General features: G+C 33.6%; 1 pseudogene across 1 annotated transcript in view; it reads left to right on the forward strand.

Moving 5' to 3' along the window:
- The window catches only part of LOC143236563 (glutamate receptor ionotropic, NMDA 2A-like), a 49,217-nt pseudogene that overhangs the window by 21,455 nt on the left and 6,063 nt on the right, over positions 1–21,699 (forward strand). The window contains exons 2-6 of the transcript XR_013019586.1: positions 5,046–5,171; positions 7,747–7,966; positions 8,866–9,026; positions 15,824–16,005; positions 17,026–17,261. The product of XR_013019586.1 is annotated as a glutamate receptor ionotropic, NMDA 2A-like (transcript). The remainder of the gene's footprint in view (positions 1–5,045; positions 5,172–7,746; positions 7,967–8,865; positions 9,027–15,823; positions 16,006–17,025; positions 17,262–21,699) is intronic.

Here is a 21,699-nt window from a genome sequence, read left to right on the forward strand (position 1 = left end):
ATAAACAGATGGCTAAAACAACATGCATTATTAAACAAACAATCAAAAGAAATCTCACAGCAACTAGATAATCACCAGTTATAAATCGCTGTATTCAAGATAACAAAATGAATAAAGCAAAGAACAGCATAGCAAATTCCTTAGAAGAATTCAAGAAATACAAAAACCATGATCTATATAAAGTTAAGTAGTTAGCAGAAAATATACCATGATCTATATTAAGTTAAGTAGTTAACAAAAATGAACTATTATCTACAGTCATGTGAAAAAGTTAGGACACCCTATGAAAGCCTATGTATTTTTGTAACATTTTTGGATATATAGATATTTAATCTCAATTTTAACAATACTGAGAGATTATAGGAATATGCATTTTTGTAGAATTACATTTACAGAAGATCTTGAAAAGTCTTTTCTTCAGTTTTAATTGTTTTGTTATATTCCTATAATCTCTCAGTATTGTTGAAACTGAGATTAACTATCTATATATACAAAAATGTTACACAAATACACAGGCTTTCATAGGGTGTCTTAACTTTTACACATAACTTTAGATAAAGATAAGTGGTTAACAAAAAACACACCATGATCTAGATAAGGCTAAGTAGTTAAAATCAAATCATGATCTAGCTAAAATCAAGAAGATATAAATCACACCAGGATCAAGATAAATTTAAGTAGTTAACAAAAAACAAACAATGATCTAGATAAAGTTAAGTATTTAACAGAAAACAAACCATTATCTTGATATAGTTAAGTAGTTAACAAAAAGCAAACCATGATCCAGATAAAGTTAAGTAGTTAACAGAAAACAAACTATAATGTAGATAGTGTTAAGGAGTTGAGAAAAACAAACCATGATCTATATAAAGTTAAGTAGTTAAAAAACAAACCATGATCTATATAAAGTTAAGTAGTTAAAAACAAACCATGATCTATATAAAGTTAAGTAGTTAAAAACAAACCATGATCTATATAAAGTTACGTAGTTAACAGAAAACAAACTATAATGTAGATAGTGTTAAGGAGTTGAGAAAAACAAACTATAATGTAGATAGTGTTAAGGAGTTGAGAAAAACAAACTATAATGTAGATAGTGTTAAGGAGTTGAGAAAAACAAACCATAATCTATATAAAGTTAAGTAGGTAAAAAACAAACCATGATCTCTATAAAGTTAAGTAGTTAAAAAAACAAACCATGATCTCTATAAAGTTAAGTAGTTAAAAAAACAAACCATGATCTATATAAAGTTAAGTAGTTAAAAAACAAACCATGATCTATATAAAGTTAAGTAGTTAAAAAACAAACCATGATCTATATAAAGTTAAGTAGGTAAAAAACAAACCATGATCTATATAAAGTTAAGTAGTTAAAAAAACAAACCATGATCTATATAAAGTTAAGTAGTTAAAAAACAAACCATGATCTATATAAAGTTAAGTAGTTAAAAAACAAACCATGATCTATATAAAGTTAAGTAGTTAAAAAACAAACCATGATCTATATAAAGTTAAATAGTTAAAAAACAAACCATGATCTATATAAAGTTAAGGAGTTAAAAAACAAACCATGATCTATATAAAGTTAAGGAGTTAAAAACAAACCATGATCTATATAAAGTTAAGCAATTAACAGAAAACAAACCTAATTATCATGTTTATCCAACGTTTTTGCCTTCTATAATCTTTTAAATACAAATCAGTTTAAATGTCTTAAATATTTGATGCTCTTCATGTTGATTTTATCTCTCATATCATTTGTGAGACAACTTTTTTTTTTACTAAATATATTTCTGTAAATATTTTCTACATCTCATAATGGTCTTCAGATAACTCAGCTACCATTTTCACAACAGATAATTATTGTTATTTCCTTACAAAATTTAATTCTTTGAAATTTGTCACCAAAAAGTCATTCCTTTTATCCACATGTATGAAAACATCAAACCTAATGAAGCAATAATCACTTCTACCTAGATGTTCCACAATTTCTACCCTCTCAACAATTTCTATATTACATGTCAACAATAAATTGAAAATAGCATTCTTTCCAAAAGTTTCCTTGACCACTTCAAGAATTCCATCTTGAACAGTTTCCAAAAACCTCATAGTTTCACTCTAGCATTTACAAATAAGAACATTTCAAATAAAATTTAACCATAATTATGGCTTTATTAACAACTGAAATCATAATCTCGCTGACAGATATCTTCAGTATCAACTGGTGGTCTATCAAATTCCTACTAAGAGCTCTTTATATCTACTAACAGAATCCTAAATGTATTCAGTCTCCCTGATATTATCTTTGATATCTTCAACGTCAACAGGATGTCAGTTATACTTTACATATGAAGCCACTCCCCCTCTCTTTCCTGCTCTGTCCATACTAAATAACCTTTAACCATGTATTTCAACTTCAACAGGATTTAACTAACACTTTACATAAAGAGCTACTCCCCCATCTCTATACAGCTCTATCCCTGTGAAATAACCTACAACCATGTACTTCATCTTGAACACTATGTAAATACACTTTATATATAGACACTCCCCTATCTCATTACAGCTATTAAATAACTTATAACCATGTATTTCAAGCTCAGCAGTATGTACCTTGCAGTATACATATAGAGCCTCTGCCCTTCTCTTTACTTTTAGGTTCCAATTAAATAACCTATAACCATGTATTTCAACTTCAAAATGATGTAATTCGCACTTTACATATAGAGCCACTCCCCCCTCTCTTTACTGCTCTGCAACTATTAAATGAACGTCTCTTTACTACTTCTTCCATATTAAATAACCTACAACCATGTATTTCAGCTGCAACAAACGTAACTCACACTGCAATGCGTAAGAGCCACTCCCCTCTATTTACAGCTCTATCCTCATGAAATAACCTACAACCATGTACTTCAACTTGAACAGGATGTAAATAACACTTTATATATAAAAATACACCCCCATCTCTTTACCGCTCTATCCCTATTAAATAATTTATAACCATGTATTTCAACTTCAAAGGATGTAACTCATACTTTACATATAGAGCCACTCCCTCTTTACTTCTGTGTTCCTATTAAATAACCTCTCTTTATTTCTCCTTCCATATTAAATAACCTATAACTATGTATTTCTACATCAACAGTATGCAACTCATACTTTACATATAGAGCCATCCCTCTTTACTTCTGTGTTCCTATTAAATACAGTCCCCCTTTCATTCCTGACGTGTCTCTGTCAAATAACCTCTCTTTACTTCTCCTTCCATATTAAATAACCTATAATTGTGTATTTCTACATCAACAGTATGTATCTCATACTATATATATAGAGTCAGTTCCCCTCTCATTCCTGTCCCTGTTAAATAACCTCTCTTTACTTCTCCTTCCATATTAAATAACCTATAACTGTGTATTTCTACATCAACAGTATGTATCTCATACTATACATATATATATATATATATATAGGCACACCCCCATCTCTTTACTGCTCTGTTCCTATTAAATATCCTGTAACCATGTATTTCAATTTCAACAGGATGTAACTTGCACTTTACATATATTTCTAATATTATTATATTAATAATGAAATCTATGTTTATAACTTCTAGTATACTGATTTTCTATGCTAAACTGTCATTTAAATCTCAGTGTTGTTTAGTTTATCTTTACCTTCATCAGTATATACTCTTAGTTTGAAACTTCCTTTACAGACAGGTCCTTTCATATTTAAACATAAACCATCCATTCCAAAATGTTCTTACATCCGATTGAACTGATCCAAGAAGTTCAACCAGCTAACCTGCTCATCGTTACCTATTAATTTCGGTCTTGCATTTTACCCTAGTAACCCACTCAAAATTTTACCTCCTAAAGTAATTTTTGGCCGTATCCCTTACACAATTAATTTATGGCCTTTATCTTTAAATGTTTTTATGAACCCCTTGTACTTATTAATTAACTCTTTCTAACTCTTCCTTATATCAGTAGCCCCTTCGTTTATAACAAAGACTTCATTGTTGCTAATTCCTTTTGTTATATCTCTTCCTCTGTCAGTTATATCTCTTACTCAATCAGTTATATCTTCCTCCTGTTCCCAAGTGTTACATAATCTTAACTCTTTTTCACCTTATTTATCCCACAGACTATTCTGTCCACATTCTGTGTCAAGGAATCACTTATAACTATAATCAATATCAACCTCCTCTCCTTTCGCTTTCCTCCTTCCAACAGTTCCTTGTCTGCACAAGCCAAGAGTTGAAATCTGTTGCTCAATATGATAGGGCCTTTACAATTAATAAGTCTACTACTTTTAACTCTAATGCTTTCCTTTCCAACTTCCTAAATGTCATTGTTAATTTCAGCTAATGCTTCCATTGTATGTAAAAACTGAAGCTCATCGTGTAGTCCTGCTGTTATTTCCCACTGCTTGTACTTCTCCTTTTCTATTTCCTCAACTTTAGTTAGGATAGGCTCCAACCTGCAAATTCTATATATAAATTAAACATCTTTGATAGTAGCTTTCTTAAAAGTACATACTTGTCCAGAGTTCTTAAACAAATCCATTCTTTGCACCTAACAACTCTAACACATAACTATCGAAGTAGTGTCTTAACTGTATTTGTAAAGTTAAACACTTGATAATATGATTAAACACCAGTAGCCAGTTGTTAACACTGTTAAGCCTAAATCTGACAACTTGTTTTTAGACTGTATTTATTAAATAAAACAATGCATTAAGTTACCCTACAATCTTACTGCAAGTTGAATTATAACTAAGACTGAAGAATTGTTATATGTACTAAATCTAATGTAAAATTATACTACATGATGGACTACCAAAATTTCAATTAAAAGCTTATATCTACTTTTTTTAATCCCCAATCTTAATAAATCTAGTTATTTTTTGTTATTCAACTGTAATTTTTAAATATGAAAATGATAAAACCAAATAACGTTCAAAAATCCACTGTATTATAAAATAGCTTTCTTACTCTACAAGTGTCCAGTTAACAGTTATTTGTTATCTTTCTGCTACAGAGCCATTCGATACAGTATCTTGGTTGCTAATTTTGCTTGTTAGTATCCAGTTAGCAGCTGTTTTTGTTTTTGTCTTTGAATGGATGAGCCCCTCTGGATATGACATGAAATTAGTTCCACCTAGTGGTAAGTTATTCAACCTTCCTCAGATTAAAATATGTTTCAAAGATATTTTTCTTAAAATAAATTTAATTCATAAATTTTAAAGTAAGTCTTTATAATAAACCAATAAAACATTTATAATCTTCTCTTGTTGCAAACTTTAAAACAATCTCGACTCTTTACCAAAAGCCCATCCAGTGGCACAGCAGCATGTCTGCAGACTCACATCACTAGAAACTAGGTTTCGATACCTGTGGTGAGTAAAGCACAGATAGTCCATTATGTAACTTTGTGCTTAATTCCAAACAAACAAACCCAAAATTGCTGGGCTTGGCAAAGACCAGCTTTAAAAGGCCTTTCAGATTCCACATTCATTCTTAAGAAAACTTGTCAAGTCTGTTTAGCCTGAGGTATCTTATTTTCCTGATATAATCCACATTGTAAGGATATCTGGCCTTATTACTTTGATATAATCCACAGCGTAAGGATATCTGGCCTTATTGTTCTGATATAATCCACAGTGTAAGGATATCTGGTCTCATTACTCTAATATAAACCATAATGTAAGGATATCTGGTGTTATTACTGTGATATAATCCACAGAATAAGGATATCTGGTCTCATTACTCTAACATACCCCATAATATAAGGATATCTGGCCTTATTACTGTGATATAATCCACAGGATAAGAATATCTGGTCTTATTACTGTGATATAATCCACAGGATAAGAATATCTGGTCTTATTACTGTGATATAATCCACAGTATAAGAATATCTGGTCTTATTACTGTGATATAATCTGCAGTATAAGAATATCTGGTCTTATTACTGTGATCTAATCTGCAGTATAAGAATATCTGGCCTTATTACTGTGATATAATCCACAGTATAAGAATATCTGGTCTTATTACTGTGATATAATCTGCAGTATAAGAATATCTGGTCTTATTACTGTGATCTAATCTGCAGTATAAGAATATCTGGCCTTATTACTGTGATATAATCCACAGTATAAGGATATCTGGCCTTATTACTGTGATATAATCCACAGGATAAGGATATCTGGTCTTATTACTGTGATATAATCTGCAGTATAAGGATACCTGGTCTTATAATTCTAACATAAATCACAGTGTAATGATATCTGGCCTTATTGTTCTGATATAATCCACAGTGTAAGGATATCTGGTCTCATTACTCTAATATAAACCATAATGTAAGGATATCTGGCCTGATTACTGTGATATAATCCACAGGATAAGAATATCTGGAGTTATTGCTGTGATTTAATCCGCAGGATAAGAATATCTGGTCTTATTACTGTGATATAATCCACAGTATAAGGATATCTGGCCTTATTACTCTTATATAATCCATAGGATAAGGATATTTGGCCTTATTACTGTGATTTAATCCACAGGATAAGAATATCTGGAGTTATTGCTGTGATTTAATCCACAGGATAAGAATATCTGGAGTTATTGCTGTGATTTAATCCACAGGATAAGAATATCTGGAGTTATTGCTGTGATTTAATCCACAGGATAAGAATATCTGGTCTTATTACTGTGATATAATCTGCAGTGTAAGGATATCTGGTCTTATTGCTGTGATATAATCTGCAGTGTAAGGATACCTGGTCTTATTGCTGTGATATAATCTGCAGTGTAAGGATACCTGGTCTTATTACTGTGATATAATCCACAGGATAAGGATATCTGGCCTTATTACTGTGATATAATCCACAGGATTAGGATATCTGGCCTTATTACTGTGATATAATCCACAGAATAAGGATATCTGGCCTTATTACTGTGATATAATCCACAGAATAAGGATATTTGTCCTTACTACTGTGATATAATCCACAGTGATAAGGATATCTGATCTTAATTGCTCCAATTTATTTCACAGTGTAAGAATATTTGACCTTTGTTATTGTGATATAATCCACAGAATAACGTTTCTAACATCAGGGTGAAGATGTAGTGACAAAATACATATTGAGTTCATGTACCAGTTTAAAGGATGTTGAATCATTTGTTAAAAGATAACTACAAGCCGATGTGTTTATATTTAATAGTAAAAACCAATACTGTGATATAATCCACAGTCTAAGGATACCTGGTCTTATTACTGTGATATAATCTGCAGTATAAGGATATCTTGCCTTATTACTCTTATATAATCCACAGGATAAGGATATCTGTCCTTATTACTGTGATATAATCCACAGGATAAGAATATCTGGTCCTAATTGCTCCAATTTATTTTACAGTGTAAGAATATTTGACCTTTGTTATTGTGATATAATTCACAGAAGCTTTAGATAAAGGTTAATTAGTTGCTAGTAATTACTTTAAATAATATTTTCTTAATATATTCAGAATAACAATTGAACTGATAATATTTGCAAAATAAAAATGACAACGTATTTGTTTTTTCTATAATCTGGAATGTTAGTGGTATTCGAAGTATCATATCAAGACATTCACTTTATGTTAGTGGTATTCGAAGTATCATATCAAGATACTCACTTTATGTTAGTGGTATTCGAAGTATCATATCAAGATATTCACTTTACCTGCTTCTTTAGGTTACAAATTCTCCCTACTTCGAACTTACTGGTTGATGTGGGCTATCTTATTTGGCGCCAGTGTCAACATTGACTGCCCCAGGGCTATACAGCAAGGTTCATGGCAAGTGTGTGGGCAATGTTTGCAGTTGTATTCTTGGCTTTATACACAGCGAACTTGGCAGCCTTCATGATAACCAGGGAAGAATTTTATGATTTGTCTGGCATTGATGACAAAAGGGTAATATGGCCTGTGTTTTCTGTCACTCTAGTTGTAATATACTTCATCTGCAATCTATTCTACAAATATGAAGCACACGAATCTGAAAAATAACTGACTATATGAAATATGTCTTTGTATCACAACCAATGCTAAGTAATTTTAGGCATTACAACTAAGTATAACAAAGTCTTTATAAAAATAGAGAGCTGACACATAAACGTTGCACTGAGTACATTCAAGTAATACATCTAGTACCTCATTGTTACACTCAGAACTTTCCGTTAATACATCTAGTACATCACTGTTACACTCAGAACTTTCCGTTAATACATCTAGTACATCACTGTTACACTCAGAACTTTCCGTTAATACATTTAGTACATCACTGTTACACTCAGAACTTTCCACTAATACATCTAGTACATCACTGTTACACTCAGAACTTTCAAGTAATACATCTAATACATCATTGTTACACCCGGTACTTTCAAGTAACACATCTAATACATCATTGTTACACCCGATACTTTCAAGTAACACATCTAATACATCATTGTTACACCCGGTACATTCAAGTAATACATCTAATACATCATTGATACACCCAGTACATTCAAATAATACATCTAATACATCATTGTTACACCCAGTACATTCAAGTAATACATCTAATACATCATTGTTACAATCAGTACTTTCAATTAATACATTTGGTACTTTGAAGGGTAAAAAAGGAAGAGGCTATATGGAGAGACTAGAACCATGGCTTGACCTTTAACAAAATCAATGATTGATATTATTTGAGGTTTATAGAAACAGAGAAGGTTATTTGTATGTCTGTTATTGTACAATGACAGTCAGGTTAATAAAATGAATAAGTGTTTGTTTTTCTAAAGATAATAATCGTTTTATTCAAGCTTAAGAACCCCCGGTTGACAGAACCACCGTTCCGTTTTGGAACTATACCTAACGGAAACACTGACGCAGTACTGAAGGAGTTCAAACCTGAAATCCACGAGTACATGAAGAAGTTCAACCGATCTTCAGTGATTGATGGAGTTAAAGCAATTAAGAAAGGGTAAGGCAGTTTTTAAATTTAGAACCAGGTATAGATTAGGCTTATTTTCTCGAAACTGTTACAATATATTTGGAATGTTTCTCGTCATCACGGAGATCAGGTGTTAAATATATATGTATAAATGGCTGGTAGGGGTTGAGAAGATCCATATATATTTCTGTACAAGTGGGTTTTCTTGTCATCACGGAGATCAGGTGTTCAATATATATGTAAAAATGGCTGGTACAGGTTGAGAAGATCCATATATATTTCTGTACAAGTGGGTTTTCTCGTCATCACGGAGATCAGATGTTCAATATATATGTAAAAATGGCTGGTACAGGTTGAGAAGATCCATATATATTTCTGTACAAGTGGGTCTTCTCGTCATCACGGAGATCAGATGTTCAATATATATGTAAAAATGGCTGGTAGGGGTTGAGAAGATCCATATATATTTCTGTACAAGTGGGTCTTCTCGTCATCACGGAGATCAGATGTTCAATATATATGTAAAAATGGCTGGTACAGGTTGAGAAGATCCATATATATTTCTGTACAAGTGGGTTTTCTCATCATCACGGAGATCAGATGTTCAATATATATGTAAAAATGGCTGGTACAGGTTGAGAAGATCCATATATATTTCTCTACAAGTGGGTTTTCTCATCATCACGGAGATCAGGTGTTAAATATATATGTAAAAATGGCTGGTACAGGTTGAGAAGATCCATATATATTTCTGTACAAGTGGGTTTTCTCGTCATCACGGAGATCAGATGTTCAATATATATGTAAAAATGGCTGGTACAGGTTGAGAAGATCCATATATATTTCTGTACAAGTGGGTTTTCTCGTCATCACGGAGATCAGATGTTCAATATATATGTAAAAATGGCTGGTACAGGTTGAGAAGATCCATATATATTTCTGTACAAGTGGGTCTTCTCGTCATCACGGAGATCAGATGTTTCTTATATTGTAAAGTTTGTGCTTTTCAAGACTTTATTTTATCAATTTGCCAACAAACTCGAAGAAAGACTATTTAAGCAACTGATTAGTTTATTCTTACTACACGTTTCCTATCGTGTGTTTTTCATCACCTTCTTTATCCTTTCATTACATTGTTTTACAAAGACTAGAGTTGTTGACTCGAGCAGATAAATAAGCCTACTGTTTTGAGATGTTATAGTTAACCATACATTATATATATATAAAGATAGCATATTTTAATAAAATTACTTAGTTTTGACAAGATGTTCAACACTTGTGTTATTATGTCCTGATGTTATGATTTTTATTACTTGCTCAGTAAAGTGAACTTCTTTATTTTTGTCATTGTCTTGAACCACAGCCTCACTGTAAGTTAGTATCATTGTCTTGAACCACAGCCTCACTGTAAGTTGGTATCATTGTCTTGAACCACAGCCTCACTGTAAGTTGGTATCAGTGTCTTGAACCACAGCCTCACTGTAAGTTGGTATCATTGTCTTGAACCACAGCCTCACTGTAAGTTGGTATCATTGTCTTGAACCACAGCCTCACTGTAAGTTGGTATCAGTGTCTTGAACCACAGCCTCACTGTAAGTTGGTATCAGTGTCTTGAACCACAGCCTCACTGTAAGTTGGTATCATTGTCTTGAACCACAGCTCACTGTAAGTTGGTATCAGTGTCTTGAACCACAGCCTCACTGTAAGTTGGTATCAGTGTCTTGAACCACAGCCTCACTGTAAGTTGGTATCAGTGTCTTGAACCACAGCCTCACTGTAAGTTGGTATCATTGTCTTGAACCACAGCCTCACTGTAAGTTGGTATCATTGTCTTGAACCACAGCCTCACTGTAAGTTGGTATCAGTGTCTTGAACCACAGCCTCACTGTAAGTTGGTATCAGTGTCTTGAACCACAGCCTCACTGTAAGTTGGTATCAGTGTCTTGAACCACAGCCTCACTGTAAGTTGGTATCAGTGTCTTGAACCACAGCCTCACTGTAAGTTGGTATCAGTGTCTTGAACCACAGCCTCACTGTAAGTTGGTATCATTGTCTTGAACCCCAGCTCACTGTAAGCTGGTATCATTGTCTTGAACCACAGCCTCACTGTAAGTTGGTATCAGTGTCTTGAACCACAGCCTCACTGTAAGTTGGTATCAGTGTCTTGAACCACAGCCTCACTGTAAGTTGGTATCAGTGTCTTGAACCACAGCCTCACTGTAAGTTGGTATCAGTGTCTTGAACCACAGCCTCACTGTAAGTTGGTATCAGTGTCTTGAACCACAGCCTCACTGTAAGTTGGTATCAGTGTCTTGAACCACAGCCTCACTGTAAGTTGGTATCAGTGTCTTGAACCACAGCCTCACTGTAAGTTGGTATCAGTGTCTTGAACCACAGCCTCACTGTAAGTTGGTATCAGTGTCTTGAACCACAGCCTCACTGTAAGTTGGTATCAGTGTCTTGAACCACAGCCTCACTGTAAGTTGGTATCAGTGTCTTGAACCCCAGCTCACTGTAAGTTGGTATCATTGTCTTGAACCACAGCTCACTGTAAGTTGGTATCAGAAAGATTGAAGATAATTACATTTACACACTCCACCAACGTTGTTATAAATACCTTTGTTTTACTGCTTCATTATCAGTCTATGTTAGAACGGTCACATAACATAACGTTTACACAGTATATCAATGTTACACTAAGTAATACGAGGTCTGTTCCAAGTTCACTGTGTCGGTATTTGGGTATTGATGTTAAATAACCAGGAGGGTCAGGTACATTTGACCTCTTCCTCCCTCCCGAACGATTATAGCATCTGTCTTTAGGGTTTGTTTTTTTTTAGCTTTGGGCCAGAGTAATAGTATAACATCATACTCAGGCCCATTTCAGGGCTCAGTCCATGCATGGACGAACAAGAAGTCTTTGTTTTTTTTCCTTTTATTATTTCTCTTGCGGTTTTTTTTCTTCATTTTTTATTTTTTTATTTTTTTTGTATTTTCATATATATATTTTTTTTTGTATTTTTCTCCTTTTTCTTCATAGAGAGAATGCTACTACTACTTGTAGTAACACACACACACACACACACACACACACACACACACACACAAAATAATAATTATTATTATTCAATGCTTGAATAATAATTCAATAAGAGAGAAAGAAAAAAATAATGATTAAAAAAAGAAAAATAATAATTATAATAATAAAAAGAAACAAGGACTAAGTGTCTGGTGCATAGTGGCCAGCTTGTGTTACATTTCTTAAATATATGTTAAAAGGGAAGAGGTATTTAGGACCATTTACATCATGTACGTGATATCTGTCGAGATCACACATTAAGTCATTTTTATGCCAATTCTTATTGAAATATTTTAGAGAATTATGCAAGAGTCTTTCAGATATTGTATCTATGTTTGCATACTTGTGCATGAATGTGGTTGAGGTGCTACGTGGTACTTTATATGCTGAAGTTAGTACTGAATTTTGTATACGTTGAAGTTTCTGTACATGTGTGGGTGCTATGTTAATCCAGGCAGGTGATGCATATTCTATTGTTGGTCTAATGTACGTTTTGTAGATTTTAAGTATGTTGTCTGGTGATGTTCCTTGGATTTTACCTGAAAGACTTCTTGCATAGTTTGCTCTTTTCCAGATTTGTATCAGTATATTTTTAATATAATTTAATATAAATAAAATATAATTTTAATTAACCACGTTAATTTTGAATCATAGGTTAGACCTAGAAATTTAGCAGAAGTAGCAGTCAGTTAAAGTGATCCGTTCATATAGAGTACGAGGTCTGTTCAAAAAATACGCGGACTGTTTGAATTGCGCGGCTCCAGTTGGTTCCAGGGGAATCCGCTTGGTGTCGCTATGTTCGCACAATCAGCTGATTATGACGCTATTTCCCGATTGCAGATATCTTCATTTGTGTATTAGCTATGCGGTTTTAAGTGAGGTGCGATTTTTTCGTTTGGCGGATTTCAGAATGAATGATCTGAAGGAGCAACGACTTGCTGTGAAATTTTGTGTTAAACTTGGAAAATCTGCGACTGAAACTTTTGCTATGCTTAACACGGCTTACGGTGATGTTGCTATGAAGCGTACGACATGTTTCAAGTGGCATGAACGTTTTAAGAATGGTCGACAGTCCATTGAAGATGATGAGCGTCCTGGACGTCCTTCCACGTCAACTGACGACCCACATGTCTCACTGTCAGGGAGCTTGCTGAAGAGTGTGGGATATCAGTTGGATCTTGTTACGAGATTTTGATCGAAAAATTGAAGATGCACCGCGTTGCTGCGAAATTCAGCCCTCAGAACTCGTGAGTTTTTGGCCAAACACTCGATCACTGTTCTTCCCCACCCCACCCCTACTCACCTGACCTTGCTCCTTACGATTTTTTCTTGTTCCCAAACTCAAAAGACCCTTGAAAGGAAGAAGATTTGAGACGATTCCCGAGATTAAGGCAAATGCGACGAAGGAGCTGGAGAACATTACAAAAGAATCGTACCAGGACTGTTTCAACAAGTGGAAACACCGTTGGGATAAGTGTGTGCATTGGGGAGGAGAGTACTTTGAAGGGGTCCCAGACCTGTAACTTCTAAATAAAGTACATTTTGTTTTATGACGTCAGTCCGCGTATTTTTTGAACAGCCCTCGTACACCTAATACATCGGTGTTACACAGGATGTTGCATCACGCTGATTGGCCGCTTCACGGTAGGGGCAGATATCTTCAAAGATGAGGAGCTCATAGTTCCAAAAGCTGCAACCAGATGACTCGTTGTCAAGGCCGTGTTAACAGGCCGACGTTACGTGAGGGGGATGCTAAAGTTGTCAGAATTTGCCTGCCATTAGAGACATATTGTCAGGCCACCATGACAAGTAGCCATGATGGATGACTATATGATACTATTGTGCAGTACAGAACGTGCGTTTGGGGCGCCACTTTTCATACAATAACTGTCTTATCATCTTGGTAATTAATTAATTAAATCCTCTCAAAAATAACGCTTAACACTAATTAAATCATTTATTTGATAATTCATCAGTTAATGAAATTTCTGTCTTACTGCACATAAAGTACCTCTGTTTAAATCGTCTTTACAAAGGTGATATCATACATTATTTAAAACTTTGAGTTCATAAAACATTTTCTAATCGGAAATAAAATATTACTATGCAGTAACACTTTTATAAATTTAACAACGAAACAAAACACTTAACACACATTTCATAGAACGGATTTTCATATATACTTAATTACCGTTATTATAGTAGGATTAAAAAAATATGTACTGTCCCAATCAGTGTGAGGGGGCATAACTATATATACTGTCCCAATCAGTGTGAGGGGGCATCATTATATATATTGTCCCAATCAGTGTGAGGGGGCATCATTATATGTACTGTCCCAATCAGTGTGAGGGGGCATCTTTATATGTACTGTCCCAATCAGTGTGAGGGGGCATCATTTGGAGAGTGTTACGTCCTAATGTGCTGTAGTATATAGTCCCAGTATTTCTATTATAGCAATCTTTACGTCCTAATGCAGTGGTTTCCAACCAGGGGTGCGAGATAGCGTTCCAGGGGTTGCGAGATAAGAGTTGTTTTGGCCACCTTCACCTTTATTCTTAAATAAATAATTACTGTGAAGGATGCGAGAACATGCTACAATTTTTTAGGTATAAAAAAGGTTGGGAACCACTGTCCTAATGTGTTGTAATTTATAGTCACAATATTTATATTATGGTGTGTCTTACGTACTAACATGCTATAGTCGTATTTTTTATATTATGGTAAGCCGTACGTTCTAATCTGTTGTAGTACATAGTCACAATTTAGATATAATGACGTGCTTTATGTCCCATTGTGTTCTAGTATATAGTCATATTCTTTGTATTATGGTGAGTGTTACGTTCTGATGTGTTATAATATTTGTATCAGCGTAGTTGGAAGTTAGACGGTTTTAATGTCTTGCAATATACTGACAATATTTACTTTAAGTACAGCTAGACACCCTTAACTGTTTACGTTATATAATTTGTAAGGAGTTGGACGCCTCTGTCATGTTAAGGATGTCTAATTTGTAAGGAGTTGGACGCCTCTGTCATGTTAAGGATGTCTAATTTGTAAGGAGTTGGACGCCTCTGTCATGTTAAGGATGTCTAATTTGTAAGGAGTTGGACGCCTCTGTCATGTTAAGGATGTCTAATTTGTAAGGAGTTGGACGCCTCTGTCATGTTAAGGATGTCTAATTTGTAAGGAGTTGGATGCCTCTGTCATGTTAAGGATGTCTAATTTGTAGGGAGTTGGATGCCTCTGTCATGTTAAGGATGTCTAATTTGTCGGGAGTTGGATGCCTCTGTCATGTTAAGGATGTCTAATTTGTCGGGAGTTGGACGCCTCTGTCATGTTAAGGATGTCTAATTTGTAAGGAGTTGGACGCCTCTGTCATGTTAAGGATGTCTAATTTGTAAGGAGTTGGATGCCTCTGTCATGTTAAGGATGTCTAATTTGTAAGGAGTTGGACGCCTCTGTCATGTTAAGGATGTCTAATTTGTAAGGAGTTGGATGCCTCTGTCATGTTAAGGATGTCTAATTTGTAAGGAGTTGGATGCCTCTGTCATGTTAAAGATGTCTAATTTGTAAGGAGTTGGATGCCTCTGTCATGTTAAGGATGTCTAATTTGTAAGGAGTTGGACGCCTCTGTCATGTTAAGGATGTCTAATTTGTAAGGAGTTGGATGCCTCTGTCATGTTAAGGATGTCTAATTTGTAAGGAGTTGGATGCCTCTGTCATGTTAAGGATGTCTAATTTGTAGGGAGTTGGACGCCTTTATATACGACGCCACCGTCCTGGAATACTTAGCGGGACAAGACAATGAATGCAGGTTGTTGACCGTTGGTTCTTGGTATGCCACCACAGGATATGGATTTGCTCTTCCCAAAAATTCCAAGTACCTGAATGCGTTTAACAAATGGATGATACACTACAGAGAAAACGGTAGGGTGTTAGATGTCTTTGTTAAGGTACATTTTCCGTTGTTATTTTTAGCAACATAATTTTCCCGTAGAGTCCCACTGTTACCTAAAGGGAGCTAATAATCTTGACTGCATTTATAAATTATTTAGTGTATTATGCCTATTCGATTTTTAATTTAATATTTATTAGTAAAGTAGAAATCCATTCGTGTAAAATATTAAAACGTTGTTTTTAACTTGATATAATCATCTGAATATTATATGTCACGTTTTGTTAATACAACGACCGCAATCAGTAAAGCAAGAAGAAAAGCCAATCTAAAAGCTGTTCTTGTGTCACCACGTAGGCTTAGAATGGCCAGCTCGTGAGGGTGCTTGACTCGTGATATAGGGCTCGTTGTTCGAATCCCTAACACATCAAACATGCTCACTCTTTCAGCACTGGAAGCGTGATTTTATTACGTTCAATTCCACCGTCTGTTGGTAAAAGAGTAGCCCAAGAGTTGACGGTGGGTGGTGATAAGTAGCTACCTTCCCTCCAGTTTTACGTTGCTTAATTAGGAACGGCCAGCGCGGATAGCCCTCGTAACAAATATACTCAATACATTACTCTTAAGACTACAGTAAGGTTGTGTTAATTGTTAATTATCATAGAATATACTGATTAGCTAATCAGATGAAGATTCTGTTAATCAGGTGGTACTGTATATATTGGTGTGTTGAATGTTATCAGACCATTTATCAAGTATTTTATATACGACAGCTTAAACGTTGAAACACAGAATAAGTTTTCTTGATATTATCCCTATGACTCCCTCTGTGTCAAGAACAAACCTTCATCTTGTAACACTAAAATTAGTGTGTTCTAACGACATTGTGTAACAGCAGATTGGGATTTTCATGGTCCAGTTTCAGTTCTCACACAGCTGAAGAGTTGAGTTTAAAAATTAATCCGTCACAATTGTACTTGAGTAACAAATAGAATTTAAACATGATTTACTATCTCAACTCTTGAGACGTTTCTGGATTTTAATTTTGTTAGGAGACTTGGAGCGCCTTCAAAGATTCTGGCTACAAGGAGCGTGCAAACCAACAAAGAGTAAAAGCAACACTGCCAACCCTTTGGACATCAATCAGTTCATGAGTGCCTTTATTCTGTTGGGCTGTGGAATTCTATTCACCATCACCCTTCTAGGATTGGAACACTTGTACTTCAACTATATCAGAAAACACCTGCCAAAAACAGACACGGGAGGCTGCTTCACTCTTGTAAGCATGGTAAGTACACAAAGTTTCAAAAAATATATGAAGAATTACCGAACAATCAGTATTGTTATATAACATTATCTCAGTGTGACAGTATACAAGTTTTGTTATAGAAAACATTCTTTCAGTGCCACAGTATACAAGTATTGTTATCTGAAACGTTATTTAAGTATGACAGTATCCAAGTATTATTAAACAAAGAACTCTTTCAGAGTAACAGTATACAAATATTCTAACATAAAACATTCTTTAGATGTCACAGTATACAAGTATTGTTGTATGGAACGTTTCTGAGGAGTGACAGCGTACAAGTATTGTTTTACAAAACATTCTTTCAGTGTGACAGTATATAAGTATTTTTAAATAAAACATTCTTTAGGTGTGACAGCATACAAGTATTGTTATATGAAACATTCTTGAAGTGTGAGAACATACAAGTATTGCTATACAAAACGTTCTTTAGGTGTGACAGTATACAGTATTGCTATACAAAACGTTCATTAGGTGTGACAGTATACAGTATTGTTATACAAAACGTTCTTTAGGTGTGACAGTATACAGTATTGTTGTACAAAACGTTCTTTAGGTGTGACAGTATACAGTATTGTTATACAAAACGTTCTTTAGGTGTGACAGTATACAGTATTGCTATACAAAACGTTCTTTAGGTGTGACAGTATACAGTATTGTTATACAAAACGTTCTTTAGGTGTGGCAGTATACAGTATTGTTATACAAAACGTTCTTTAGGTGTGACAGTATACAGTATTGTTATACAAAACGTTCTTTAGGTGTGACAGTATACAGTATTGTTATACAAAACGTTCTTTAGGTGTGACAGTATACAGTATTGTTATACAAAACGTTCTTTAAGTGTGAGAACATACAAGTATTGCTATACAAAACGTTCTTTAGGTGTGACAGTATACAGTATTGTTATACAAAACGTTCTTTAGGTGTGGCAGTATACAGTATTGTTATACAAAACGTTCTTTAGGTGTGACAGTATACAGTATTGTTGTACAAAACGTTCTTTAGGTGTGACAGTATACAGTATTGTTATACAAAACGTTCTTTAGGTGTGACAGTATACAGTATTGCTATACAAAACGTTCTTTAGGTGTGACAGTATACAGTATTGTTATACAAAACGTTCTTTAGGTGTGGCAGTATACAGTATTGTTATACAAAACGTTCTTTAGGTGTGACAGTATACAGTATTGTTATACAAAACGTTCTTTAGGTGTGACAGTATACAGTATTGTTATACAAAACGTTCTTTAGGTGTGACAGTATACAGTATTGTTATACAAAACGTTCTTTAAGTGTGAGAACATACAAGTATTGCTATACAAAACGTTCTTTAGGTGTGACAGTATACAGTATTGTTATACAAAACGTTCTTTAGGTGTGGCAGTATACAGTATTGTTATACAAAACGTTCTTTAGGTGTGACAGTATACAGTATTGTTATACAAAACGTTCTTTAGGTGTGACAGTATACAGTATTGTTATACAAAACGTTCTTTAAGTGTGAGAACATACAAGTATTGCTATACAAAACGTTCTTTAGGTGTGACAGTATACAGTATTGTTATACAAAACGTTCTTTAGGTGTGGCAGTATACAGTATTGTTATACAAAACGTTCTTTAGGTGTGACAGTATACAAGTATTGTTATATGAAACGTTCTTTAGGTGTGACAGTATACAGTATTGTTATACAAAACGTTCTTTAGGTGTGACAGTATACAGTATTGTTATACAAAACGTTCTTTAGGTGTGACAGTATACAGTATTGTTATACAAAACGTTCTTTAGGTGTGACAGTATACAGTATTGTTATACAAAACGTTCTTTAAGTGTGAGAACATACAAGTATTGCTATACAAAACGTTCATTAGGTGTGACAGTGTACAGTATTGTTATACAAAACGTTCTTTAGGTGTGACAGTATACAGTATTGTTGTACAAAACGTTCTTTAGGTGTGACAGTATACAGTATTGTTATACAAAACGTTCTTTAGGTGTGACAGTATACAGTATTGCTATACAAAACGTTCTTTAGGTGTGACAGTATACAGTATTGTTATACAAAACGTTCTTTAGGTGTGACAGTATACAGTATTGTTATACAAAACGTTCTTTAAGTGTGAGAACATACAAGTATTGCTATACAAAACGTTCTTTAGGTGTGACAGTATACAGTATTGTTATACAAAACGTTCTTTAGGTGTGGCAGTATACAGTATTGTTATACAAAACGTTCTTTAGGTGTGACAGTATACAGTATTGTTATATGAAACGTTCTTTAAGTGTGACAGCATACAAGTATTCTTATACATGTATGAGACGTTACGTGTGACAGTACAAGTATTGTTACATGGAACGTTATTTAAGTGTGACAGTACAAGTATTGTTACATGGAACGTTATTTAAGTGTGACAGTACAAGTATTGTTACATGGAACGTTATTTAAGTGTGACAGTACAAGTATTGTTACATGGAACGTTATTTAAGTGTGACAGTATACAAGTATTGTTACATGGAACGTTATTTAAGTGTGACAGTATACAAGTATTGTTATGTAGAACATTTTTTATTTGTAACAGCATACAAGTACTGTTATACAAAATATTCTACAGGTGTGACAGTATAAAAGTATTGTTACATGAAGCGTTCTTTATGTGTGAGAGTATACAATTATTGTTGTATAAAATATTCATTTGGAGTGACAGCATACAAATATTGTTATATGAAACGTCCTTTAAATGTGACAGTATTGTTATGTGAAATGTTACCTAAGTGTGTAAGAATACAAGTATTGTTATATAAAACAGTCTTTAAGTGTAACAGTATACGGGTATTATTATATAAAACATTCTTTATGATGTGACAGTATACAAGTATTGTTATACAGAACTTTCTTGAGGTGTGACAGCATGCAAGTATTGTTATACAAAGCATTCTTTAAGAATCACAGCATACACATATTACCATACAAAACATTCCTTACATATCAGAGTATACAAGTATTTTATATGGAAGAGTTTTGAGGTATAACAACATAGAAGTATTATTTTACTAAACATTCTTTAGGTGTAACAGTGTACAAGTATTTTTACATGAAACAGTTTGACAGCATACATTTATACAAAACATTCTTTAAGTGTGATAGTATATAAGTATTGTCATATAAAACATTTTTTAGGTGAAACGTTGTACAGGTATTGTTATATGGAACGTTCTTGAGGTGTGATAGCATACAAGTATTGTTATATAAAACATTATTTAAGTGTGACAGTATACAAGTATTGTTATACAAAACATTGTTTACGTGTAACAGTATACAAGTATTGTTATACAAAACATTGTTTACGTGTGACAGTATACAAGTATTGTTATACAAAACATTGTTTACGTGTAACTGTATACAAGTATTGTTATACAAAACATTGTTTACGTGTAACTGTATACAAGTATTGTTATACAAAACATTGTTTACGTGTAACTGTATACAAGTATTGTTATACAAAACATTGTTTACGTGTAACTGTATACAAGTATTGTTATACAAAACATTGTTTACGTGTAACTGTATACAAGTATTGTTATACAAAACATTGTTTACGTGTAACTGTATACAAGTATTGTTATACAAAACATTGTTTACGATGTAACTGTATACAAGTATTGTTATACAAAACATTGTTTACGATGTAACTGTATACAAGTATTGTTATACAAAACATTGTTTACGTGTAACTGTATACAAGTATTGTTATACAAAACATTGTTTACGTGTAACTGTATACAAGTATTGTTATACAAAACATTGTTTACGTGTAACTGTATACAAGTATTGTTATACAAAACGTTCTTTAAGTGTGACAGTATAAAAGTATTGTTATATAAAACATTCTTTAAGAATGACAGTATACAATTATATTTATATAAAAAATTCCTTTGCTGTGATAGCACACAAGTGTTGTCATATAAAAATGTTTCAGGTGGGACACTACAGGTATTGTTATATGGAACATTCTTGAGGTTGACAGCATAGAAGTATTGTGATACAAAACATTCTTTAGGTGTCACAGTATTCAAGTATTGTTATATAAAACATTCTTTAAAAGTTTAGCAGCATACCAGTATATTTATATAAAACTTTCCTTTAGTGTGATAGCATACAAATATTGATACATAAGATCTTTGTAGGTGGGACAGTATACAGCTATTGTTATATGGAACGTTATTTAAGTGTGACAGTGAACAAATATTTTTATATGGAACATTCTTGAGGTGTGACAGCACACAAGTTTTGTTATACAAATCATTCTTTAGGTGTCACAGTATACAAGTACCGTTATATGGAATGTTATTTAAGTGTGACAGTATACATGTATTTTATATCAACGTTTCTGAGATGTGACAGCATACAAGTATTGTTT

Source organism: Tachypleus tridentatus, chromosome 13, assembly GCF_004210375.1.
Source record: "Tachypleus tridentatus isolate NWPU-2018 chromosome 13, ASM421037v1, whole genome shotgun sequence".
Lineage (NCBI taxonomy): Eukaryota > Metazoa > Arthropoda > Merostomata > Xiphosura > Limulidae > Tachypleus > Tachypleus tridentatus.